Genomic DNA, 25350 nt, shown 5'->3' with positions numbered 1-25350 from the left:
GTGAGTCAGTAAATGAATGAGCTATGCCTGTCAGGCCAACCTAACCTCCACTACCATGGAGAAGCTGCACCAGAGGGGACTGAGGGTGGCAAGACATTCCCCAGACTCAGGCTTGAGAAGCGAGGAATAATTATTATCCTTTGTTAGCACTATGTGAATTGCTCAGGATAAAACATTCAGTCCTCCCAGGAGCAACACAGTTAAATCATGATGCTCCTTGTATTTTTCTTGTTGCATAAATTAACTATTCATGCAAAAAAGAAGAATATAAAATCCTTAGTAGGAATAAATATGTGTCATTACAGATAATGGCCTGTCCAGAAATATCAAGTGTGTTTTTATGTGTGTGTGTGTGTGTGTATGTATGTTTGTATGTATGTATGTATACACACACACGGACACACACCACCAACAACCACCATGACCATCACTACCACCACCTTGTAATCATGTCATGACCATCTAGCAACCCAGGCTACAAACACAAGATATAAATATAATCCATGTCTTTCTAATACCCTTTTGTAAAAACTTTTCCAATCCTGATATCAGGACATCAGTAAAACTATTTCACGTTCTAGCACTTTTTGGCTGAGACCTTTAAATAATTGATTTAAGAAATATACTCACATAGTAAGTATTAATTTTCTGCTAACATCTTGTACTTTGCTAATTGAAGACATCTTTCTACTTCTACAGGCAGTATCTTGTCCTGAAATGTCCAGCACTTAGGTCATATAGGTTGAAATGGTGAATGATAGAGTTGGGATATATAGCAGGAAGAATAGGTAGGCTGAAAACAAGGAGAAATCTATGCCTGTTCCTCTTAGCAAACGTTCAGCTATCTGTGGCTCAAATAGATCTCTTCCCGTGTGCCATGCTGAATCTTAAAACTTTATTCTAGGAAGGCTGAAGAGGAGAAGGAAGTAAAAGCATACACACACACACACACACACACACACACACATATATACATATATATATATATATATATATATATATATATATATATATATATATATATCCATCCCCCGAGAACGCACATTTTACACATCTCCAAGAATAAAAGTGAGCCCATGATGATGGAAGCATGCCAAAAGAATTAAATCCAACTCTACATTATAAATCGTTCCAATAATAAACCAAAGATGCCTCACAACAAGTGAGGGTTGCTTATCAAAAGCTCAAATTCCAGATCTGAGCTACTATTATGGGAGTCATTTTTCACACATCTGTATTTGAGATTAAATTAGAACTAATGAGATTTAAGATTTTCCCTTGATTGCACTAGTAACACTTCAAATGCTCAGGGCCCAGATCTGAGGAATGGCTGCCAGATTGGACAGTGCAGATAGGAAACATTACCTATATCAAAAAAAACCTGTTAATGTTATTTTAGTATATAGGGATTTTCCTAGTGCAGCTTTGAAATGTGGGTACTTTGCAAAGTATGGAATATATAATGTCCCAATCCATGAAAAGTTAAATCATGTACAAAAAATGTTATTTTTGAGCTATTCAGGGAGTAAAAAGTGCCACATAGAAATAAAAGTTCAAATAACAAATATTTCTTAAAATTAGAAACTACCCAAAATGGCATATTTCATTTGCACAACCATAGACTAAATGGTAGGTACTTAGAGAAGAGACTATGGGGCTGGAGAGATGGCTTATACAATAAAGTGCTCTCCAGTACCTACACACACCTGTAGGTTGGCACTCATGAGGCAGAGATGAAGATCCTTAGTACTTGCAAGCCAGCCAGTCTAATAGAATCAATGAGCTACTAGTTCAGTGGGAGACCCTGTCTTAGAGCAATGGAGGATACTGGGATACTGGTGTTAACTTCTGACCTACAACACACACAGGCATCTCTCCCTCCCTCTCTCTCTCTCTCTCTCTCTCTCTCTCTCTCTCTCTCTCTCTCTCTCTCACACACACACACACACACACACACACACACATACACAGAGAGACAGAGACAGAGACAGAGAAGGCAAACAGGCAGACAGACAACAGACAGACAGATAAGCAACAGACAGAAAGAGCAGAAGGAGGGAGAGAGAAGAAGAAAGGGGAGGGGAAGAGAGGGAGATAAGAGAAGAGGAGGAAAAGAGAGCAAAGGGACTGAAGGGGAGAGAAGGAGAGGTAGAAGACAAGACAACAGAAGAGGGAAGGGGGAAGGAGAGCAGGTAGGGGGAAGGAAGAACAGAGGATGATGGATAGAAACTACAATGGGCTCAGTGCAAATAGATTGATTCATTTTTATCACACTGCACCAAACTCAACTCCAAACCATAAAACAAACAAACAAATAAATCTCAATACTAAACCAGGTACTCTGAACCTGATAGAACGAAAAAGAGGCATAGCTGTGTACTCATACACACAGGAAAAGCCTTTCTGAAAAGAACACATTAGTATTAGCACTCATATCTACAATTAAGAAATGAGACTTCATGAAACTGAAAAGCTTCTGATCAGCAAAGGACACTGTCTTTTGAACAAAGCATTAGGCTATACAATGGAAAAAGATTTTTACCAACTATACATATGATATTTGGGTTAATATCCAAATATATAAAGAAATCAAAATTAACTAGATATCAAGAAATAAATAACCCCCAAAATGGGGTATAAATCTAAACAAAGAATTCTCAAAAGAGAAAATTCAAATGGCTAAAGAAAAGCTTAAAGAAATATTCAGCATCCTTAGCCATCAGAGGAATGCAAATGAAAACTACTGTTGGATTTCATCTTACATCCCTCGGAATACTTGAGATCAATAAAACAAGTGACAGCTTATGCAGGAAAGGATGTGGAATACAGGGAACATTTATCCACTGCTGGTGGAAGTACAAACTTGCAAAGCCACTATGGAAATCAGTGTGACAAATCCTCAGGAAGATAGGACTCAATCTACCCCAAGATCTAGCTATATCATTCTTGTACATAGACTCAAAAGTCACTTTATCCTACCCTAGAGACATTTGCTCAGCCATGCCCATTGCTGCTGTGTTCATGATATCCAGAAATTGAAGATAACCTAGATATCCCTGGCAAGAAGAATAGAGAAAGTGTGGTACATTTACACAATGGAGTATTTCTTAGCCATTAAAAAAAAATGAAATCATTAAGTTCTAAGGTAAATATATGGAGCTAGAAAAAATCCTTCACAGTGGGGTAACCCAGGCCCAGAAAGACAATTATGATCCTTGCTTCGCTCAGCAATCATCAGAGAAGCTTTGCCCTGCAGTAGATGGGAAGAAATACTGGAATTCACTGCAAGACACAATGCAGCCAGTCAGAGACCTTGGAACACTTGGCACTAAATGGCATGTCTCTTTCAAATCCCTCCTTTTCAGACTCAGGGAACCTCAGGAAGAGGAGACAGAAAGAGTGTAAAAGCCAGATGGGATGGGATGGAGGACAGCAAGAAAACAAGGCCGTCTAAATCAACATGACGATAGCTCATATGAATTTACAGATATTAAGGCAGCACATGCAGGGCCTGCATGAGTGTATACCAGGTCATCTGTGCATATGTCAGGGTTTTCAGTTTAGTGTTTTTCTGGGACTCCTGAGTGTGTAAATGTGTGGGTCTCTGATTCCTGAATTCTTTCCTTTCTGTTTTACATGTGATATCCAATTTTGATGGTTTACTCTTTGTTTTAGCTCATTTTTTTATTGTTTTATTGTTATCTCTTAACAGCCTGTTTGTTTTCTAGTGGAAGTCAGAAAGGGAGCGGATTGGGATCGAATGGGAGATGGGAAGGAACAGGGAAGGGGAACCATAATCAAGATATATTACGTAAGAAAAAAATCCTGAAAAGCCTTGGAGAAAATACAACATACTTCATGTTAAAAGTCTTGGAAAGATCAGGAATTCAAGGCACATACTTAAACATAATTAAAGCAATATACAACAAACCAACAGCCAACATTAAATTAAATGAGGAGAAACTTGAAACAATCCCACTAAAATCAGGGACAAGGCAAGGCTCCCCACTCTCTCCCTATTTATTCTATGTAGTACTTGAAGTTCTAGCAAGAGCAATTAGACAACAAAAGGAAGGCAAAGGGATACAAATCGGAAAGGAGGAGGTCAAGGTATCACAATTTGAAGATGATATGATAGTATGCATAAGTGACCTCAAAAGTCTATCAGCAAACTTCTATACCTGCTAGCCAACTTTAGTAAAGTGTCCGGGTATAAAATTAACTGAAACAAATCAGTAGCCTTCCTCTACTCAAAGGATAAATGGGCTGAGAAAGAAATTAGGAAACAATACTCTTCACAATAATCACAAATAATATAAAATACCTTGGCATAACACTAACCAAGAAAGTGAAAGATCTATATGACAAGAAATTCATGTCTCTGAAGGAAGAAATTGGAGAAGATCTCAGAAGATGGAAAGATCTCATATGATCATGGATTGGCAGGATTAATATAGTAAAAATGTCCATTTTACCAAAAGCAATCTACAGATTCAATGCAATCGCCATCAAAATTACAACTCAATTCTTCACAGAGATAGAAAGAGCAATTGTCGATTTCATCTGGAATAACAAAAAACCTAGGGTAGCAAAAACAATTCTCAACAATAAAAGAACTTCTGGGGAAATCACCATCCCCAAGTTCAAGCAGTATTACAGAACAACACTGATAAAAAAAAAAAAACCTCATGGTATTTGTACAGAGACAGACAAGTAGATCAGTGGAATAGAATTGAAGACCCAGAAATGAACCTACACACCTATGGTCACTTGATCTTTGACAAAGAAGCCAAATATATACAGTGGGGAAAAAACAGTATTATCAACAAATGTTGTTGATCTAACTGGCAGTCTGCATGTAGAAGAATGTAAATAGATCCACATTTATCACCTTGCACAAAGTTCAAGTCCAAGTGGATCAGGGCCTCCACATAAAACCAGATACACCTAATCTAATAGAAGGGAAAATGGAAAAGAGACTCAAACACATCGGCACAGGGTAATTTCCCTAAACAGAATACCTGGCTCAGGCTCCAAGATCAACAATCAACAAATGAGACCTCATGAAACTGAAAAGCTTCTGTAAGGCAAAGAACACTGTCAATAGGACAAAACAGCAACCTACAGATTGGGAAAAGATCTTTACCAATCCTACATCTGATAGAGGGCCATTATCCAAATTATACAAAGAACTCAAGAAGTTAGACTCCAGAGAGACAAATAACCCTATTAAAAATGGAGTACAGAGCTAAACAAAGAATTCTCAGTTGAGGAATATTGAATGGCCAAGAAGCACCTAAAGAAATGTTCAACATCCTTAGTCATCAGGAAAATTGAAATCAAAATGACCCTGAGATTCCACCTTACACCAATCAGAATAGCTAAGATAAAAAAAAAAACTCAGGTGATAGCAGATACCTGTGAGGATGTGTAGAAAAAAATAACACTCCTCCATTGCCGGTGGGATTGCAAGCTCATACAACCCCTCTGGAAATCAGTCCAGCGGTTCCTCAGAATATTGGAAATAGTTCTACCTGAGGACCCAGCTATACCACTCCTGGGCATATACCCAAAAGACATACAACAAGAACACATGATCCACTATTTCATAGCAACCTTATTTATAATAGCCAGAAGCTTGAAACAACCCAGATGTCCTTCAAATGAAGAATGGATACAGAAAATGTGGTACACTTACACAATGGAATACTACTCAGCTATTAAAAGTGAGAACTTCATGCATCCTGTAGACCAATGGATAGAACTAGAAAATATCATCCTGAGTGATGTAACCCAGACCCAAAAGGACATACATGCTATGTACTCACTGATAAGTGGATATTAAACCAAAGTTCAGAATACCCATGATACTACTCACAGACTGTATGAAGTGTAACAAGAAGGAAGGCCAAAGTCTGGATGCTTCAAACCCACTTAGAAGGGGGAACAAAATAATCATAGGAGGCAGAGGGTGGGACCTGAGTGTGAGCGGGAGAAGGAGAGGGGGAAGGGCCAGGTATGGGAATAGACAGAAGAGAAGTCCAGAGGGCCAGGAGAATGAATAGAAATAAGTAGCAATTGTGGGTGGGGAATGGGGGGAACTATTAGAAAGTCCCAGATGCCAGGACCCAGTGGGGATGACATAAAAAGAAATAAATTTTTAAATTGCATTTTTATTTACATTTTAAAGGTTATCCCATTTCCCAGAAACCCACTATCCCATCCCTGACCCTGCTTCTGTGAGGGTACTCCCTCCCTCACTCACCCACGCACTCCTTCCCACCTCCCAGCCCTGACAGTCCCCTACACTGGGTCATCAAGCCTTGTCAGGACCAAGGGCCTCTCCTCCCATAGATGCCTGATAAGGCCATCCTCTGTTATATATGCTGATGAACACAAGTCCATTCCTGTGTTCGCTTGAGATAGTGGTTTAGTCCCTGGGAGCTCCGGGGGGTCTGGTTGGTCAATATTCTGTTCTTCTTATAGGGTTGCAAACCCTTTCAGCTGCCTCGGCCCTTTCTCTAACTCTTCTACTGGGGATCCTGTTCTCAGTTCAATGGTTGGCTGTGAGCATCTGCCTCTATATTTATAAGGCTCTGGCAGAGCCTCTCAGTAGACAGCTATATCAGGTCTTGTCAGCATGCACTTTTTGGCATCCGCAATATTGTCTGGGCATCCCCATGTGGGGCAGTCTCTGGATGGCCTTTCCTTCAGGCTCTGTTCCACAGAGTCTCCATATTTCCTCCCATGAGTATTTTTGTCCCCCCTTCTAAGAAGGTGAGCAGCATCCACACTTTGGTCTTCTTTCTTCCTGAGCTTTATGTGGTTTGTGAATTGTATCTTGGGTATTCCGAGCTTTCCTGCTAATATCCACTTATCAGTGAGTGCATACCATGTGTGTTCTAGTTTGTGTTTGCAAAATAAATTTTAAAACAAGAAAAAGAAAGAAAAACATCTATTTTCAATCATAAGAAAAATATTCATTGAAAAGGCATAAAGAGCTTATAAAATGAGGGCAACTTGGTAAAAGTTATGAGGTCCAAATTTCAGCTCTTTTTGAAAGGGGTGGGGGCATCCTAAGAATTATCTCTTCTTAAAACAAAATGAGTTTCATCAACAGGGCAATACTCACTCCCAATGGGATGTTCAACTGAAACCATATGTCAGTAGCACTTAGGAAGAGCAGCAGCTACAGGCAAGTGATGGAAAAACATGACCTCTCAGGATCTGTTCTCTGCTTAAAACTCTGGCTTTTCTTCCTTCCCCCTCTCACCTGCTCTGATCCCACTTGGCAGATGACTAAGGAGCCAACAGTCCATTCAACAGTACTTTGTAAGTCAGATGTTTTACTGTCCTTGGCCCCCTTGCTGTCTCCAGGCAAGATATCATGATGGCTGCCCTCACAAGGCTGGCAGTGTGGGGGAACTCATGATGCACTTGGCTATTTTTATGTGATATATTTGTTTGGCTTTCAGAAAAACAACTTAATTCATTGCAATTCCCCTTCTTTCTTGTATAAAATGCATCACATTTGCCAACCTTTTTTAAACATTAAGTATGTAGTTGGAAGCACACAGAGAGCTTAGAGTACAATGTATAATATAGCATAAGTTATCTTTATCAATCTGGAACTTTAACTGGTTGGTTCAAACAAACGACTGTAGAGTAATTGTTTATATACATTTAATCAATTATTGGATGTCTCCATTTTCTTAGAAAATAACACTGAATTAAGAATTTACCTAGGAGGTCACAGTTCTTACTAAAATGCCTTGCAATGCTGTCCCATGAAAAATATTTATCTATACCTACTATTCTTATCTGGCCATGATAAACACAAAGTCATTGCCATCAAAGAAGGAGCAAAAGCTATAAGAAAGAAATTATCTCTTCTTTCTCTGGGAAAGTCAGTCAAGGAGATTCTCACTATAGGAATAATATTTAGGCAACCTTTACCTATCAACAACTTATGTATTATTTAAAGAGTTTTAAAAAAAACAAAGTAAACTGTTAGGTCTTAGCTGAAAAGATGCAAAGAGACCTACAAACTACATAAAGATTTAAAATATAAGTGAATGGTTAAACTGAGAACCCCATTTGAAAATCAACAAGAAGTGCTAAAGTCTATGAACAGAGAGGATGGATTAATGGCTGTCATAAGCTTTCATAAACATAGATACCATTGACTGGGGCAAACAGAAGATAAGAGAGGATAAGAGTATGGGGATGGAAAGAGAAATGTCCAACAGTAATTTCCAAACTGACATGAAGCATGTTAATCTAATACATCACGTGTGGCCTGAAGGAAAGGTCTTGAGCATTAGTCCTGAAGCTATAACATAAAATTCACACGTGTAAAAACAAAACGTTAACATGACGTGGTGTAAATGGCAGTTAAGTGTGGGCTAAGACAGAAATTTGATCATTAAGAGATTTGGGGAGAAGAGCAAAGACTAGATGTATTAATTAGGAAATTTTACTTTTTTCCATTGGTATGTTGACATTTGGGGTCTACTAATATTTCAGAGGCTGCCCCTCATTTGTCTAGCCACTTCCTATAGATATTAAAAGATTGTTCTAGAAGTCGGCCATTCTCATGAAAACCAATCAACCCAAAGTCTATATTCCCTATAAACCTATTTCAATTAATACTTATTTTAGTCCTGGCAATTATTAATCTAGAGTGTTCTGGTCACCTCAGGTCCAGCAGTAGTAGACAACTAGAATTTGCTGCTGTTGTACTGCAGAACCTGATTCGCCAACTTCAGAAAACACAGTAGTAATACTTAGAAATACTTTCCTCTCACTAGCACGTCCAGATTGATCTTCACTATTACATAGCATGGCATGGCATGATTGCTCCTCTGTAGATTTAATGCCTGTCATTTCTGGATCCATTGTCTTGGTCACCCAAAGGTTACATAAAATCTTCATGGATAGCAAGGCTATAATTTGGACATGGGGGTGACTGTAGTTAGGAATGAAGGAGTTGAAGATACAAAAGATATTACAAATAAACATACCTGGTATTTCTTTACTATGTGTACGTTAAAGCGCAATGTGTAATAATCACATCTACACCTTAAAACACAAACACTGAGTACAATGAAAAAATAGCGGTGTGTGCATGTATGGATATCAACACAAGAATAATATGGGACGAAGACATGAAAGATCGAGGCTGCAGCTTCTTGATAAAACAGAGAAATCTTTGTGAATCAATTGCCACTCAGGAAGTATAAGAAAGATTGAACTATATGTTACAAGAAATAAATCAAACGTGGACCTAGACTCCAAAGTTGGGTGGAATGTCACAGGATTGTCAAGAGAAGAAATTAGCAGATACATATCTGATATGTATTTACTGTAGGGATAAGTAATTCGAAGTTTAGATTAAACCCCTGAAGATTCAATCTAATGATGTTTGTACATTAAATAAAATGTAACCCAGGAAAAGTTTGCCAAGAAAACAGCATTATGAGAGGAAAATTCCAGCCTAACTATGGCGGACAGTGAGAAAGAATGAAGAAAATGGAGTTCTACACAATACAGTGGCAGATGGAGATAAGGTGGCAGATGCTATTGTCTTAGTAGAATATGATAAACATATAATTATATAGAAAGAGATGAAGGCAAAGAGTAGTACCTGTGTTTTAGAAAACAAACATTATAGAAAATGGGGTTCATAGTGTTGCAAAGAAAATATCAAATGAGCAGAGGCTCAACTCTAAAAGAATTTATGAGTCTATTAGAGCCTCTATGGCTCCAAACAGACTTCTCTGAATGTCATGCCAAGAACAAAAGGGAATATTTGTTGACATCTTTAATTCAAATAAAACCACAAACTGCTCATTTATAATGTGGCTATAATCTGTGTTTAGGGGGTGACCATAGTTAGTAATGAAGGAGCTGAACTTGTAGAAAACACAGAAGACATTACCAAGTCACTAGATAGTTATCTGGTTTTTATTTATCATGTGGGGGCGATGTGATGTGCAAATTAAAGCTCACCAGAAACCTCACCCAGAATATCATAGAGATGTATTTAGCTTAGAGGACATTTTGTTTTTAATTCTTTGAAAGGGAAAAACAAGGTTCTTATAGAGATTAGCTTTCTCTTCCATTAGACAGAGCAAAAAAGGCCAACTACATCATGAGGTAGGAGGAAGGTTGTAGTGTTAAGTGGACTGCTTGGGGGTTCTTCATTAAGAAAGTGAGAGTTAAACAAATACTCAGAGCAGGTGAGAGTGCGAGCCTCCTGGGGAGGGGAGGATGTACTTTGTAGGTGCCAGGCACTTTGCTGAATGCGTTTTAGGCATGATCACACTTGTTACCATTATTAACCACTCAGCAGATGAGGAGCAAGGGCAAAGAGAGGGCAATTATCTTTGCCAAGCACAGCCAGTACGAATAATAGTCTGGATGTAAAATGAAGTTGTCTTACTGTGAAAACTCATATGCATTAAAACTCCTGAGCTCTCCATAAACCGGAGCTTGAATTTTACCCTCACTCGGTCCTCATACCTGAGAGGAAGAACCCCTGAAAGAAAGTGCCTTGGAAATGACAGCGAGTGCTTGAAGTGCAGATAGACTTGTTATTTCTATATTAATTTATCACCTTTATCACAGGCAATGAAAAGAAAGTCCTGAGCAACAACGGTAAAGGAGCCCTAGTCTCAAGCTGTGACATTTGATGTACAATAACAACACCTCCATGAACTCCATGAACGTGGCTCATAGTGACCCTGGAGCCTACGGAGATCAGTCTGACTGACACATTGTGTGTGTGTGTGTGTGTGTGTGTGTGTGTGTGTGTGTCTGTGTCTGTGTCTGTGTCTGTGTCTGTGTCTGTGTCTGTGTCTGTGTCTGTGTCTGTGTCTGTGTATGTATGTCTGTGGGGTTGGAGGGATGCACTAAAGTCCATATATTTTATTCAGATTTCCTTAGTTCTTACCTTACTAATAGTCTTTTCTTGTTCCAGTGTTGCACTCAAATGCCATTTTACATTTAGTTGTTATATCTCATAAGCCCCGTCTGTCTATGACAGTTTCCCTTATTTCCTTTGTTTGGCAGTAGCTTTGTGATGGAATCTGTCTGATGTTTTCCTCATGATGAGATTGGAATTGTGGGTTTGAAGAGAGGGTTCACAGAGCTGTCATTTCTGTTGTCTCATATCAGTGTTTTCTCCTTTAAAGTCCCTGCTCTCTCCCTGTTTATAAAATACTATTGAAAAAAGGGACTCTATCTGTAGTTCACACCTAAAAAGAACAAAAGCACTGACACTACTTCATGTCCTTAATGAGAGAGTACCTACATAAACTCTCTGGAATTCTTTCCAGGAGATTCTCTCTCTCTCTTTCTCTCTGTCTCTCTGTCTCTCTGTCTCTCTGTCTCTCTCTCTCTGTCTCTCTGTCTCTCTGTCTCTCTCTGTCTCTCTCTCTCTCTCTCTCTCTCTCTCTCTGTCTCTCTCTCTCTCTCAATGTGGGAGGCAAAGGTTGATGCTATTTATCTTCTGAGTCACTCTGCACCATACTTTTAGAGGCAGGGACTCTCACTGAACCTGGATTTCCCCAGGTCAGTTAGGCAGGCTGACCAATGAGCTTAAGGAATACCCCTACCTCTATCTTCTCCTTCTTCCCCAACTAAAGCCTACACTACCTCCTCCCCCAACCCAGAGCACTGAGGCTACGAATGCATGCCACCACTCAGAACTCAGGTCTTCCTGCTTTCATAGCAAGCATTTTGCTGACTGAACAACTTCCCAACCCCTTCATTATAAACATTTAATACACTCAATTTATTTTTGGTTCTCAAAGACTTCCAAATTTTGATTTTTTAAATACCATCATCCTCCATATGAATACAACTAAAACAAATGATGTGATTAGAAACCCATCATTAAATGGAGAAAATAAAAGAAATTATGGAGATTCATGGTGAAAGAATTATCATCCAAGGGGAAGAATTTTATTATAAGCTTTCTCAGAAATGAGGCAGACAGCCCCTTTTAGATGAGCTTGGCTCTGGTCATCTTTCTCTCAACCCAACTGATTCAGTTCAAGGTTTTTAGAGAAGGTTACACAATTATCTTTCACTCTCACTAAACCTATTTCCCATGCTGAGATGTCAGAAACACCAGATCCTGGTTTTCAGTTTTGAAAAGCGATATCTCCAGAGAGCTTTGACACCTTACACACTTTGACATGAGCATCAGGACGAAGAACATCTATAGCACGTAATTCTCTCTTTGGATTAGTGTAGCATAGGGTAGCAATAGTTAACACAACTATAGTAACCTAGAAGATAAGTACAATTAAATTGGGTGTTGGTGGGCAGAAGAGATCATCCTCTCAATTTCAGGACAGCATGAGGTAGTGGCTGACCTTGTTTCTGGGTACAACTGCAAATCCAGGCCTCTATCCAAAGAGCAAAATGAAGAAATATACGACAGAGACTGCCTCTGCAGGCTTTCCAGCTGCCTGGAGGCAGAAACAAAAAACATAGTGGGAAACTTCATCTGTCTACTCAATTGCAACAGTTTCGCCAACCTTTGCAAGGTCCACCCATGCTTCAAAAACTCATTTGGGGAGACCCCAAAACTTCTGGTGACAGACTCATTGTTTTTCAGAGTAAATCTGAGTGCCAGTGGCCTCCTAGATTTCTCACCATACAGAAAAATTGAAAGCAAGATATAAACAGAAGAAAAGTGCCAATGACTTTCTTCTGAGACAGGGTCACATATCTGCAAAGGTGGTCTTGAACACTCTGTGTAATCACAGATGGACTTAAACTCCAATCTTTTTCTACCTCTCCCTCCTAAATGCTAGGATTTCAGGCTTACAATACCATATCTGGTTTTCTGTAGTACTTAGGATAAGCCTTCTTTTTACAGACTTAACAAAAACATTTTTTATGGAACACAAAATATAAACAACCCCCAAACCCAAGTATATAAAATTTTAAATCACAGGTTTACCCTAAAGATGAAAATCCACTTGCAGAGAGGATAGAGAAAAGGAAAAATTGGTTCCTAAAGAATCTTCATCCATAGCTTAGCCCCAGGATGAGCTAGTCAACTGTCCTCTTATAGAGCTGCTTTCAAAAATGCACACAAAAAAAAATCTCCAAAAGGTTAACTATACCTGTCAGCACAAAGAATTCATTATTTGGCTCAGACTTAGCCTGTGAGCACATTATCAATGTCTGGGATTCCTTCACTTTCTATATTTCTTTAGGTCATAGGATAATATAAAAGAGAAATCAAAGCAGATATTAACCACGGACTCAAAGTTATTACTCCAGGGTGAGGTGAGTAAAGCTCATGGGAAATTGGTATCAGAATGTTTCATGCCTACTCCAAGGGTCTACAGTGATTTTTTCCTTATTAATGACCACAATATTTGAAACCTGTTTTTCCAAACAAGATCATCTTGATCATTCCTTGATTACAGCCCTCGCCCAAGGAGCCAGCTTGGCTACCCATTATTTGTAGCATTTTGTGTAGGTGTGAAAAACAGCACAGAGAAGAATAAATTCACTGATGATTTACATTAGTGACCATGCCCTTTACCTTAGGAAATTAATTTTCAGCCCTTTGGGCACTCTTCATATCTTTGTAAAATAGTAATATATCGATATTTTAAAAATCATTTTGCTTTTTTCTATGCATGTGTTAATTGATCTTTACTTCACACAATAACAGAACAGGAACACTCCTGTTGCTCTTGTGGTTTTACAAATGAAGGAAATGAGGTCCGGATGACTAAGTAACTTGATTAAATGTACAAAAGTTGTGAGGATTAAGGTTCCAACATTTGTCAGCCTTGCACAAAAATTCATATTCTTAGTCATAAATCAGACTACTTGGCATGACAATCCCTCCACATATAGATTCTAAACATTGGGTAGGAACAAAAGAAAGTTAGAATATGATAATATGAGTGATTGGCTGGAAAGGCATCACTATTAAACATTGGGGCTGCCAGAATCTTAATGTGAGATACCCCAACACTGCAAGAACTATAGATGATTGACTGACAGCCATCTGACTTGAGCTGATCTACTTCTCAATGTGTCCATTTGTGTTGAGTAGGTCTTAGTTACTGTTCTCCTTTTGTGGTGAAACACTATAAGGCAACTTTTAAAGAATGAATTCAAATAGGGCTTTGCTACAGATTCAGAGGACTAGGCCACGACCATCATGTCAAGAAAGCTTGGAAACAAGCAGGCAGGAAGCCATGATGTTGAGCAGTAGCTGAGAGCTCACATCTTACCCACAAATTTCAGGGAGCGAGAGGGAGAGGAGTGAGGGAGAGGGAGAGAGAGAGAGAGGAAGAGAGAGACAGAGATACATGCATACATGCACACACACAGAAAAAGAGAGAGAGAGAAAACAGACAGACAGACAGAAAGACAGACAGACAGACTAGGCCTGACATGGGCTTTTAAAATTTCAAAAACCACCACCAATAGCATACCTCCTCCCCCAAACAAAAGCCAGCATGACTTAGAGGTCAGACTCAGTTTATATAGCAATCCTCATAGAAAAATTACCAAGGCTCCAAAGGACTATACCAAATCCTCCAGAAGGCAATCCCTTTAAATGTCCCAAATACTTGACCACTAAGTCCTACCAGTTAAAGGTTCCACACTCCCTCACATATAGCAAAAGTGATAACAACCCAAGTATGTGAGCCTTTGAGTGACCATAGCACTATTTTGAGTTCTGTGCTTAAATTTTCTGTGCACATATTCTTTTTTTTCTCTTCCCAAAAGGAAACTGAGCTCCATTAACAACTATAACCCACAGTAAATGTCCACTCATGGTGCATATTTCTGAGAGCTGTAAGGCAGAGTAAAAACTGTAACCGAGACTATAAAACAGTATCATTAAACAGAAGTTGGGAGACGCAGATAGTTGGACTTCTACATAAGCTGAAGGGCCTCCTGACAGGTCATCTTATAATGTTTACCAAACAAGTGCACAGGCTAATGAAGGAATGGGAATTCAAACTATCACTCAGTGAAATGAAAAAAAAAAACCACAGAGAGAGAGATATGAAGAGTGGTATAGGCTTTTACTATTTGTTTCTGTTTCCTTGTGTTCCAAGAGTTTACTTACAATCTTACCTAAAACTTTAAGTCCTCCTGCTGTTTTGAACTCTGAAAAAATGGATCTTCTCAGTCTTACTCCCAGAATCTGTTCTTGCCCCTTCTCTACTACACCAGACATCAAGGTCTAGTGTCATTCCCAACCCTGAGGAGAATTAACCATCCTTCCCACAGTGCTACCAGGACATCAGCGTAGACATCTACTAAAAACCATTCATGGACAGGACAAGAGGATGACATCAGGAGCCCTGATACAATTCAGAGAAGAAGGTTTCTAAAAAAAAAAACAAAAACAAAAACAAAAAAAAAAACAGAGCCTTTGTAGACAGAGAGAAACTGAGCTCCATCCAACGTGTTTTTTAAGAGAAGAAAATAACCAAAAGGAAAGTTGAATGCAGCTAAGGAAATCAGAAAGACAAAAAAGTTAGTCTCGGGGGAAAAGTACAAGTATTATAGTAAGCCGTGATAGGAATACCCACATGGGACCAAACCTGTTTGAGAAACCTCAGTAGTCATTGACTGCCCACAATCATTCCAACAAAATGGTATTTTACTGCCTTAATAATAGAGTTGAGGGGGAACAAAAGACTTTCCTGCCTTTGGGATGTAAAAATGCAAAATATGATGACTTAAATCGGGTTGTTTAAAATATGTCTATGAAAGTGCTTCATGTACTTGATTTGAAATGCCCAGTTTAGTTGCAGAAAATGAAAACATAAATGTACCTTTTACGAAGACAAATACATTGTAGATGCTGTTATATGTAACCCAAGGGTAGGGAAGATATAATGGAGAAGCATAGACTCTTAAGCACTGTATTTAGTCACTGGCTAGATGGGTCCAAAAAAATCAGTGATTTGCCCCTATAGATCTATGAATATTTTTCAATTGAGTATTTTTAAGTCGGGGAGTCAGGCTGTTTGAAATTTTCTTTAAAGCATGTGTCCTAAGCACATGATATATCTTAAAGAGTAAAACCACACAATTTCGCAGAAAGGAAAATTCAAACCTTAGCAATATGTGATGTCCCAATGGATACGGGCACGGAGTGTCTGAACAGGCTGCTGAAATGCAGTGGGGAACGTACAACAGCCAGCGAGGCATGAAATGTGAGAGGAATAACAGAGCGTGGTCGGGTTATAAAAGGCAGCCTTAAATGTTTGCTGATGGGACCGCAAGAGCTAGAGGTTTATCCATAATACACTCCATACACATAAAAGAGAAGGAAAGACGCTGGCACACTGAGGATGAACACTGCTAAAATATGAGGAGAAAGGGAAAGGGGGACAGTGGCGCAACAGTCCAAAATAGAAAGGAAAATGAAGAGGCAATGGTAAGACCCACTTGAGAGCACACAGATGGCAAATCCGAGCATTTGTAAGACTCTAAAGGAGCCAAATGAAACTGTCAACGGGGAATGTTCCCATCTGCCAACACAATGCCGAACAATGGGAAGAGAGGCACGGCTGCCTAAAACAGTCGCCATAGCGATCCCTTAGCCCATGTTCCTCAGTGGACTCAGTCTTGGTATTTATCATAGAGGTCTTTTGTCCTGGAGGCTGGCTGATGGATATACCTGGCTGTTCTATGAGATATGAAATCCAGAGATGAGGAAAAGGACAAGTAACAGAATCCGACAAGATGTTGAAGTCAGCAAAATGGAGAACGTTAAATCCTTGCCTCTTTCTCCATGAGTTCAGGTCCCCATCTTGTCACCTGAGTTTTTGTCAGGTCTTAGCTCCTTCATTAGGATTTCAAGAGACTTAACAATAACTTCTCACCATCCGAAAAGTCCAACAAAGTGGTGAAGTGTAAGATTCAGCCATTTTCAAACCCTGTGGAAACAGACAACATGGAAGGTTGAGTAACCCCAGGAGTCCCACTTGAAAACTGAGGCTCATAAGAGGATTTTAAGATTAAATTTTAAGACCTGATCTCAAAAAAAAAAAAAATGATGGTATAAAAATGGAAGCAACTCAAAAAGTTGACTTGCTACAAAATCCTCAATGCCAGTCCAGTCATCTGATGCCTGGAATCCACCACAGCAGCAAACAAAACAGCAGAGGCTTCCTCCATTAGAACTACATACAAAGAGATGAGGAAAATCACAGGATCTAATAGGAAACTTTTACTGCAAATGACACGACAAATGTACCTAATGTGGAAGAACAGGAAGTTCTTCCCAGAGATGAAAAATGAGCCACTATATTCGATTCCCTGCACCTGGTCATTTATCCTCCTTGAAGCAAGAACTCAACATTCCTAGTCTAGTGGCGCTCGCTCTCTCTCTCTCTCTCTCTCTCTCTCTCTCTCTCTCTTCCCACCCACCCCCATTTCTGTCATAAAATAACCTAACAAAGGAAAAGGTGTTTATTACAATTCACAATTTATGGGTAGAATTCATCATGGCAGCGTGAGTTTGAATTGGCCAATCATGTCACACCAACCATGGGGAAGCAGAGAACAGTGTATACCCCCTACTCAGCTACTCGACTTTCGTTGTACAGTGCAGGACCCAAGCCCAAAGACTGGTGCTGCCTACTTACGTGTGAATCCTCTCACTTTTATCAACTCCTTCAATGGAATTAAATCCTCATAAGCACGCCCATCAGTTATAAAGTATCTCATAGGTACGCCTGGAGGTTTATCTCCTAGCTAGTTTATGATCCTGCCAACTTGACAATTGACACTAACTAGCCATCACGGGTCTGTTGAGATTAGTTTGGTTCAGATCTATGCCTTTAGGTACATTGATCTACAGACTCCATTAAAAAAAACAAATAAACAAAACAAACAAACAAAAAACCAGGCAACTCAACAAAGCTAATTTCATGGAAAATAATCCCATAATCAGGAATTAGTACAGGACAATGAATGGTGAATGCTGTGAAACAAGCAAAAGTAAGCATTTCCCTCATTTTTGAGAAAAGGATCTTACTCTAAGAATTTCAGTGCTATTTTTGCTATTAAAATACCAAGAAAGAGTATGACAAACCCACTTTTTAATGTGTTGATTGGACGATAGATGCCTTAGTGGAAAGCTATTATGGTACATCTACAAAGTGTTTGGAGATTGACATTTGAATCCATACATTGATAAAGCAGATTGATGTCCTTCATGGGGTTATGCCTCTTCTAGTCAACATGACTCAGTGAAACAAAGTCTGACTCTCCTACAAGTAAGAGGTAACTCCTTCCAACTGCTTTGAGCTGAGGTATCAGTTTTATCCTCCCTTTGGACTCAAAATGACTCTGCCACAATGGAGACTATGAGTCCAAGTCAGCTTCCCTAGGTTACTAGTTTGTCATTTGCAGGCAATGGGATTTCTACAACCCCGGAACTGTGTGAGCTAATTCTTCTAATGTCTCTCCAACTTTCAATTTAATAGAAGGAATAGCTAGAGACAGGTGATATCTTGGTTTCATTTCCTGTTACTATGATAAAATATTCTGACCAATGGGGCTAGAGAGATTGCTCAGTGGTTAAGAGTACTGCTTGCTGTTGAAGAAGACCTGAGTTCAATTCCTGGCATCCACATAGTTGCTCACAATCATCTGTAACTGCAGTTCCAGAGAGCCAACACCTGACTTCCATGGGCATGTGGTGCATATACTTACATGCAGGCAAAACATCCAAATACAAGATAGATAGATAGATAGATAGATAGATAGATAGATAGATAGATAGATAGATAGATATTTTTTTAAAAAAATTATCCTGACCAAACAATTTAAGGGAGAAAGCATTTATTTGATTTACAATTCCAGGCTACAGCCCAACTGCAAAGAAATCAAGACAGTGAGAATTTGAAGCAACTAGTAAAATTGCATACACAATGAAGAGCAGAGAGCAATGAATTAGCAGAGGTGTGGTAATTAATACTCCCTGTATTTTATACTGTACAGAAGCCCTTGATTAGAGGATGGTGCCACCCATTATGGAAAATTCTTCTAACCTCAATTAACATAATTAACTTAATTACTTACAAATGTGCCCGCCAGCCAATATAATCTAGACAAGTCTTTCACTGAAACTCACATGGAGTTTCCCTAGAGTGTTCTAATGCATTCTCCTCCTCAAAGTAGAGATATAGAAGAATGTGTTTTTCTTCCCCTGTATATTTAGAATAACTTCCCTTGTTCTTTTGCCATTTTATTCACATTGTTTACCATGATTTCCTATAGGCTAGTAGATGTTGATATTACAATAGGAAACTAGAGCTCTGGCGTAATTCAATTTTAAGGTAATTACAAGAACTTTATCCTCAGTTTTCCCACCTGCTGATTTGACCAATAACACCTTTAAAGCACAATGGTTTCGAGACAGTGCCCAGCTAATACTTAATAAAATATCAGCCACTAAATGGTAGTTTATTAATGTTGTAAAACACCATAACTTAATGGTGAGTCCATATTATCTACTCTTTTACTTTCATCCACCAAGCATTGGGCATAGCAGATACAGCAAAAATTATCTGTGAGAAAATAATGAAATGTATCGATTTAAAAAAAACTGAGGGCATTTCTAGAATTATATAAACTGTTGTGTGCATAGAATTAAGAGTGTGAATGAAAAGATTCAACTGAACAGTATGAACTACCACAGATAGCATGGGCTTACAGCACAGCTCAGCCACAAGGCAACCACAGACTTCTAAAGGAGGAGCTGAACACCCTGCTAAGAAAAGTGTGATCCTTCAGGAAAATGACAGAGCCAGTGCTGTGGGTTAGAAAATCACATTATGAGGAATCTTCTGTCCTCTTTAAAATTCCCAAAATCCAAGCCAGAGATGCTCATTTCTTGACTACTATTGATATGAGTTCTTGTGAGTACATTTTACTAACCTTCATCAAGAGTCACTCCTCATTAGAAGATAACTTGTTAACAATGGAAATAACTTCATCCTTCAATTTCAGATCCCAGTATTTTGAGGCCCAACTATCTCAGTTTAATCTCTGGCTTTCTATTTACATGAATAAGCTTGGAACATTCTTCCATAATGTCAAAAGAGCAGAATTGAAGGAATCTATAGATTTAGTATTATAGAGGCATCATCACAGAGAAGGAATGAGAACATTCTCTTCTGACATCAGTGTTAGTAATTTTTTTTAAATAGGCAACAAAATTTGAAGTTAATGAAAGTTAATTTTTTCATAGAATCTTATATATATGCATTGTGTAAGATTCCAAGTCTTGTGTTTTGGGAAAACTAATTCCAATGTAAAAACACCAAGAATTCTAATTTCTGTAACATCAGTTTGGATCATGATCCTGATTACCTGCCTTACTCTATATTCTTTTAGCAAATGCTACTTAAGCGTTATAATGTAGCAGAGACTGCCCTGAAGGTGAAAGACACAGAAAAGGACAGTGCTCATGGGAAACTTTCATCTTAGAAGGGAAAAGGAAAGAATAATCATGTAAACAACAATAACCTAAGGTTGTCTTCTGTGAGGGAAAGATTAGAGGTAACGTATAGAAGTGCCACAGGTACCTCATTAGGAATTCTCAGCAAAGAGCCTTCCGAATAAGCAGTATTGAGCTGAAACTGGTCAAAAAGAGCCAGACTGGTTTAAGTGAATGTGTTCTGGCCAAGGGAACTGTTAGTGCAAAGTCCAGGGTACAGAGAGACAAGGACAAACCTAGCTTGGTGTTGGCACACACAAAGGAGGAGGCAGCATGTGAATAAGGTGTCTGCAGCTATTACAATGATAATTTTGCTTACAAAGCATAGGATACTCCCAGCCCAATGATCTCAGAGTCCACTGTTCCTCATTATCACGGAGCTAAACCCGTTTCTGGCAACCAAAGACTATACTTCTGCAAAAAATAACTGGAAAGCAGATTTGGCTCTTTTGCTGTAGGATTTTATTTATCTGTAGCACGAGGCCATTCAGTAAGCCAAATGATTCTATAAAATGGATTCCCAGGGATGGCCCAATCCATTCTGTCTGCTTAAGGGGTGCCATTAGTTTCCCCTTGGCTGATGCAGACTAGTATGTCCAACTTGGACATTATGGAGTTGTCTGGGAAGAGAAAGGCCAGCAAGTGAGAAATGACAAATGTCTTGCCTCTGCAAAGTACACTTTCTCAATGAATCAGCACCACGGTGCTGGGCCTTCCTGATTCTTCTCTGGATTGAGGGCCAACTCCACAGGCTCCTTAGGGACAAGAAAAATTTGTACTCACATTTTTTTAACTGCCTAAGGAACACAGCAAGACAGATCTGGTTTAAATCAAGCTCCCGTCCAAGGCTTACCTCTACTTTCCACTGGATGGGAAGTGAGACAAATAAAAACAGTTTGACTTACCCTGAATAGATCAGAAACTCGTTCAAGAATTGAGTGAGAGACTGAGGTAATGGAGGGCTCAGGCTTGACCAGGCTAAAGCATCACCTCAGGACATTTTCATTTTCCCACCAGTAATTCTGTTACAGTAAAGAAGACCCATCTATACATCTGATGTGTCTACCAGACACCCACCCAGTGTAATGACTTCAGAACGTCAATTAATCTCTAAATAAATGTAATTTATAAATACTCATTCTCTGTATCTCTGTGTCTCTGTCTCTTTCTGTGTGTCTTTGTCTCTCTGTGTCTGGTCTGTCTCTGTGTGTCTCTGTCTCTGTCTCTCTGTCTCTGCCCACCCCTTTCTCTCTCCCTCTGCTGATCAGAGAAGTTCAGAAATCAGAAAGTGTGTGGCTTGATCTTGGGCCAACTTGATGTAAGAAAACTTTCCTTTTCAGCCAAGTTTATTCTACAAAACTTAATTATCCAATTCCTTTTGTCTTAGAAGTAAATTAGAAACTGAGCGAAAATTATGATATCGCCAAGTTTCTGTGGAGAAGAACAGCAATAATAATGAAGTATTGCTTATGAAGCCCTCACTAAGTGCCAGGCAGCACATTATAAGTGCAATGGAGACTTTCTATTGTGTATTTCTAAAAAGAGCCTACGGAGTGACAAAAGGAGAACCGTGGTCTCTGTAACTGCGAAGATGTATAAATATAACTGGCTGAGTCTGGTTTTCTTATTTATGCATACACGGTTTCCAGACTGATCATTTTTTATTAGACAACCAATAAGGAAGCTCATTTCTGGGAGAGGCTAATCCTCTGCAACATCGATCATCTGATCAGATTTTAAAAGTTCATTCATTATACTGTCTTTTATTCAGAAACGGACATTTGTGGCTGTTTTAGAAGACTATAGATATAATTACAAGTACTGATTTTGATTTTTGTCTTATTATGTTTATCATGGTCATTGAACCACAACCCACACTCTAGCCTCTAACTCTTTTTAATTAATTAATCTTCTCATATATTAGATCCCAACCACACTTTTTCTTCCCTCTCTCCATCACCCTACACATTCCACCTCCTCCATAGCCCTACCTTCTCCCTCTGCCTCCTACCTTCTCCATTCCCCTACCTCCTCCCTCCCCATCCATTCCTCCTCTGTTTCCCCTCAGAGAAGGGCAAACCTCCTAGGCATATCTACTAAACATTGCATATCTAATTGCAATAAGATTAAGCCTCTAACTTTGGTGTTGCTAATAAAGTTTTTTCAGAACACAGCTAAGGACCCTTAATTTCTATGCTGTCTATCGTGCAGTTTCTTTAATGCTATAATATTAAGGGCTAAGTAGTTACAACACAGTCTCTCTGACTCAAAGAGAATAAAAATTATTTTTAATTAAATTTTATTTTTAATATTTTAATTGAAATAAAATTATATCATTTCTACCCCACTTCATTCCTCCAGCCCCTTCCTATTGCCATCCCTTGAACTCTTCTATGCCTTCCCATTCTCAAGTTGAAAGCCTGCTTTTATTTGATTTTATTTCATATGTGTGTGCATGTGTGTAGGTGTGTGTACACTCACAAATTGTATGAATACAACTTTCCGACTCCAATTTTTTTTGTTTATATGTATGTGGTTTCAGAACATCTTGTTTCTGCCTCAAACTAATAAGAGACCCCATCTTTAGGAGAGATTAGTTCTCCCAGCAGTCAATCATTGCCTGCAGTCCTTTGTCTAGGGGTAGAATCTCTCTTCCATGATGTTCCCTGAGCCATGGATTTAGAGGCTGTGATGTATACACTGGGGTTTATCTCCCCATGATCCTTTGATCTCTGCATTATGTCCCGTTGTGGTTTTCTATGACAATCTTCATTTTCCGTAGAGAGAATTTTTTGAGTGGTCATAGCTACGCTTATCCGTTGCTATAAGGATATAATTTAGAATGTACTAAAAATTATGCTGGGCTCACAGTAGATTCTTTTCTAAGGTCGATGACCTCACTAGTCCTGGGAAACTGGCTGGGTCTCCAGTACCAGACATAATCTGCCTTATGTTGACTTCCCTTCTGTGGCCCTTAAATTCAATTAGACAACTGTTTACTGACAGGTGAGTACCACTTTAAACACCTCTATGCACATCTTGTCCTGCTAGTCATTGTCATGGTTCATGAGTGTTGCACTTGGGTAAGCCTGCCTTTTGGTTTGGTTTGGTTTGGTTTGGTTTGGTTTGGTTTGGTTTGGTTTGGTTTGGTGAGACCAGGATTCTATATAGCTCTAGCTATCCTGGAACTCACTATGTAGACCAGACTGGTCTTGAACTCACAGAGATCTGCCTGCTCTGCCTCCTAAATGCTGGGATTGAAAGGGTGTACCACCATAGCTAGCCAGGTAAGACAATTTAATTGCTTCTCTCCCTTGGCAGCTTTCAGGGCACTGTCTGGAAACACGAGAGTATAGAAAGATTGTAAGAGTCAGAGCACCAGGAAGTATGCTAGGAAACCATACCTTCTAGAAATGGATGTGTAAACAAGACCAGAACAAATGCCATATCAACGGACATATTAACTGTGAAAGGGGGGAGTTTCATAGGACCCCACCTCTAGACAAAGAACTTCAGAAAAGATACTGTCTGGTTAAATCAAGCTCAGGTCATCCGAGTTGTGGATTCAAAGTGTCCAATGATTTTCAATGTCTTTAAATTATTTTTATACATGAGACCAAAGAACCTACAAATATTTCTCTACATCCTTTATAACAATACTGGAACATCTATTGCTTCCGTAAATGACATGAATAAACACATCATTTTGTACGCTAACTTAAAGATTGATTAATTTTTTTAAGTAAAATAAATACTCACTAGAAAAAAGGTTGGCATGCATGTGGTGTCATGTCCAAGCATTGCTGGTAAAAGAAACTTGTCACCAGTCTCTCCCCAACTTCCCTCTCTTCTCCTTTTTGTTTTTTATTTTTATGAACTTTATTTAAAGAATGGAAATAAATTAAAAAAAACAGCAAATTTAGCCAACCTCAAAGTCTATACAACTTAATGGATTCTATACTGTTAGCATATGCATTCGGAATAGGAGCTGTGAAGCTTCACGTTAATGTTACACTTTAAATATCAACTATATTTTATGGGCTTAGCCACAACCAAAACCAACAAGTTCTACCTAGGAGAATTTTTCATCACATCCCTTGCAGAGTCTTGAATTCTGTTCCTTTATGAAACTAGTTGACACCCAGTAGTTTTGTATGAGGAGCATTTATTTTGGTTATTCAGAATTTCAGATAAATGTCTGGCAAACTTCGTACATTCTACAATGAAGTTTAGAACTTGAGGCATAAAGAAAATTAAAAAAGGAGCCACTGAGTACTGTCCCTAATCTTAGCTAGTGTAGTCCTAGCTAAGATGATAAAACTTAGGAAACCTCCATTTTCTTCATTCCCTACCAGGAACATTGATGGCCACCCTTAAGACACCACATGTTCTAGAGCCTACCTACAGAAGTACACATGCCACAAGAAGGTTGAGGTTCTTTTCCTTATGTTGACGTCATTAATCAGGGCTGCAAGCTTTGTCACTCTGACTCCTCTAACCATCAGAGGTCTCAAAAAAAAAAAAAAAAAGATCAACTACAAAACAAAAAGAAATGGTCCACTTAAAAATATCTTGTATCTGATTCTAAGCCGGACATATTCTTTGTGATCTGAATTTCAAAAGTTAGAATGAAAGAAATAAGGACAGATTTCTTTGGTTAAAAAAAATCCATAATTTGTCATATGCTTTTTAATGAAGTTGTGTTCTTTGCTCTGTTAATTTTCTGAGACTTCGATGAGGCTTTAAAATAAAATAAATGGCCTTCTTGGGGTCCCTCTCTTCTACCACCATCACCCTTCCCCCAACACCCTGTGAGACCCTCTGCTCTCTCC

Source organism: Rattus norvegicus, chromosome 6 (genome assembly GCF_036323735.1).
Source record: "Rattus norvegicus strain BN/NHsdMcwi chromosome 6, GRCr8, whole genome shotgun sequence".
Lineage (NCBI taxonomy): Eukaryota > Metazoa > Chordata > Mammalia > Rodentia > Muridae > Rattus > Rattus norvegicus.
Note: the sequence above shows the minus strand (reverse complement) of the source record.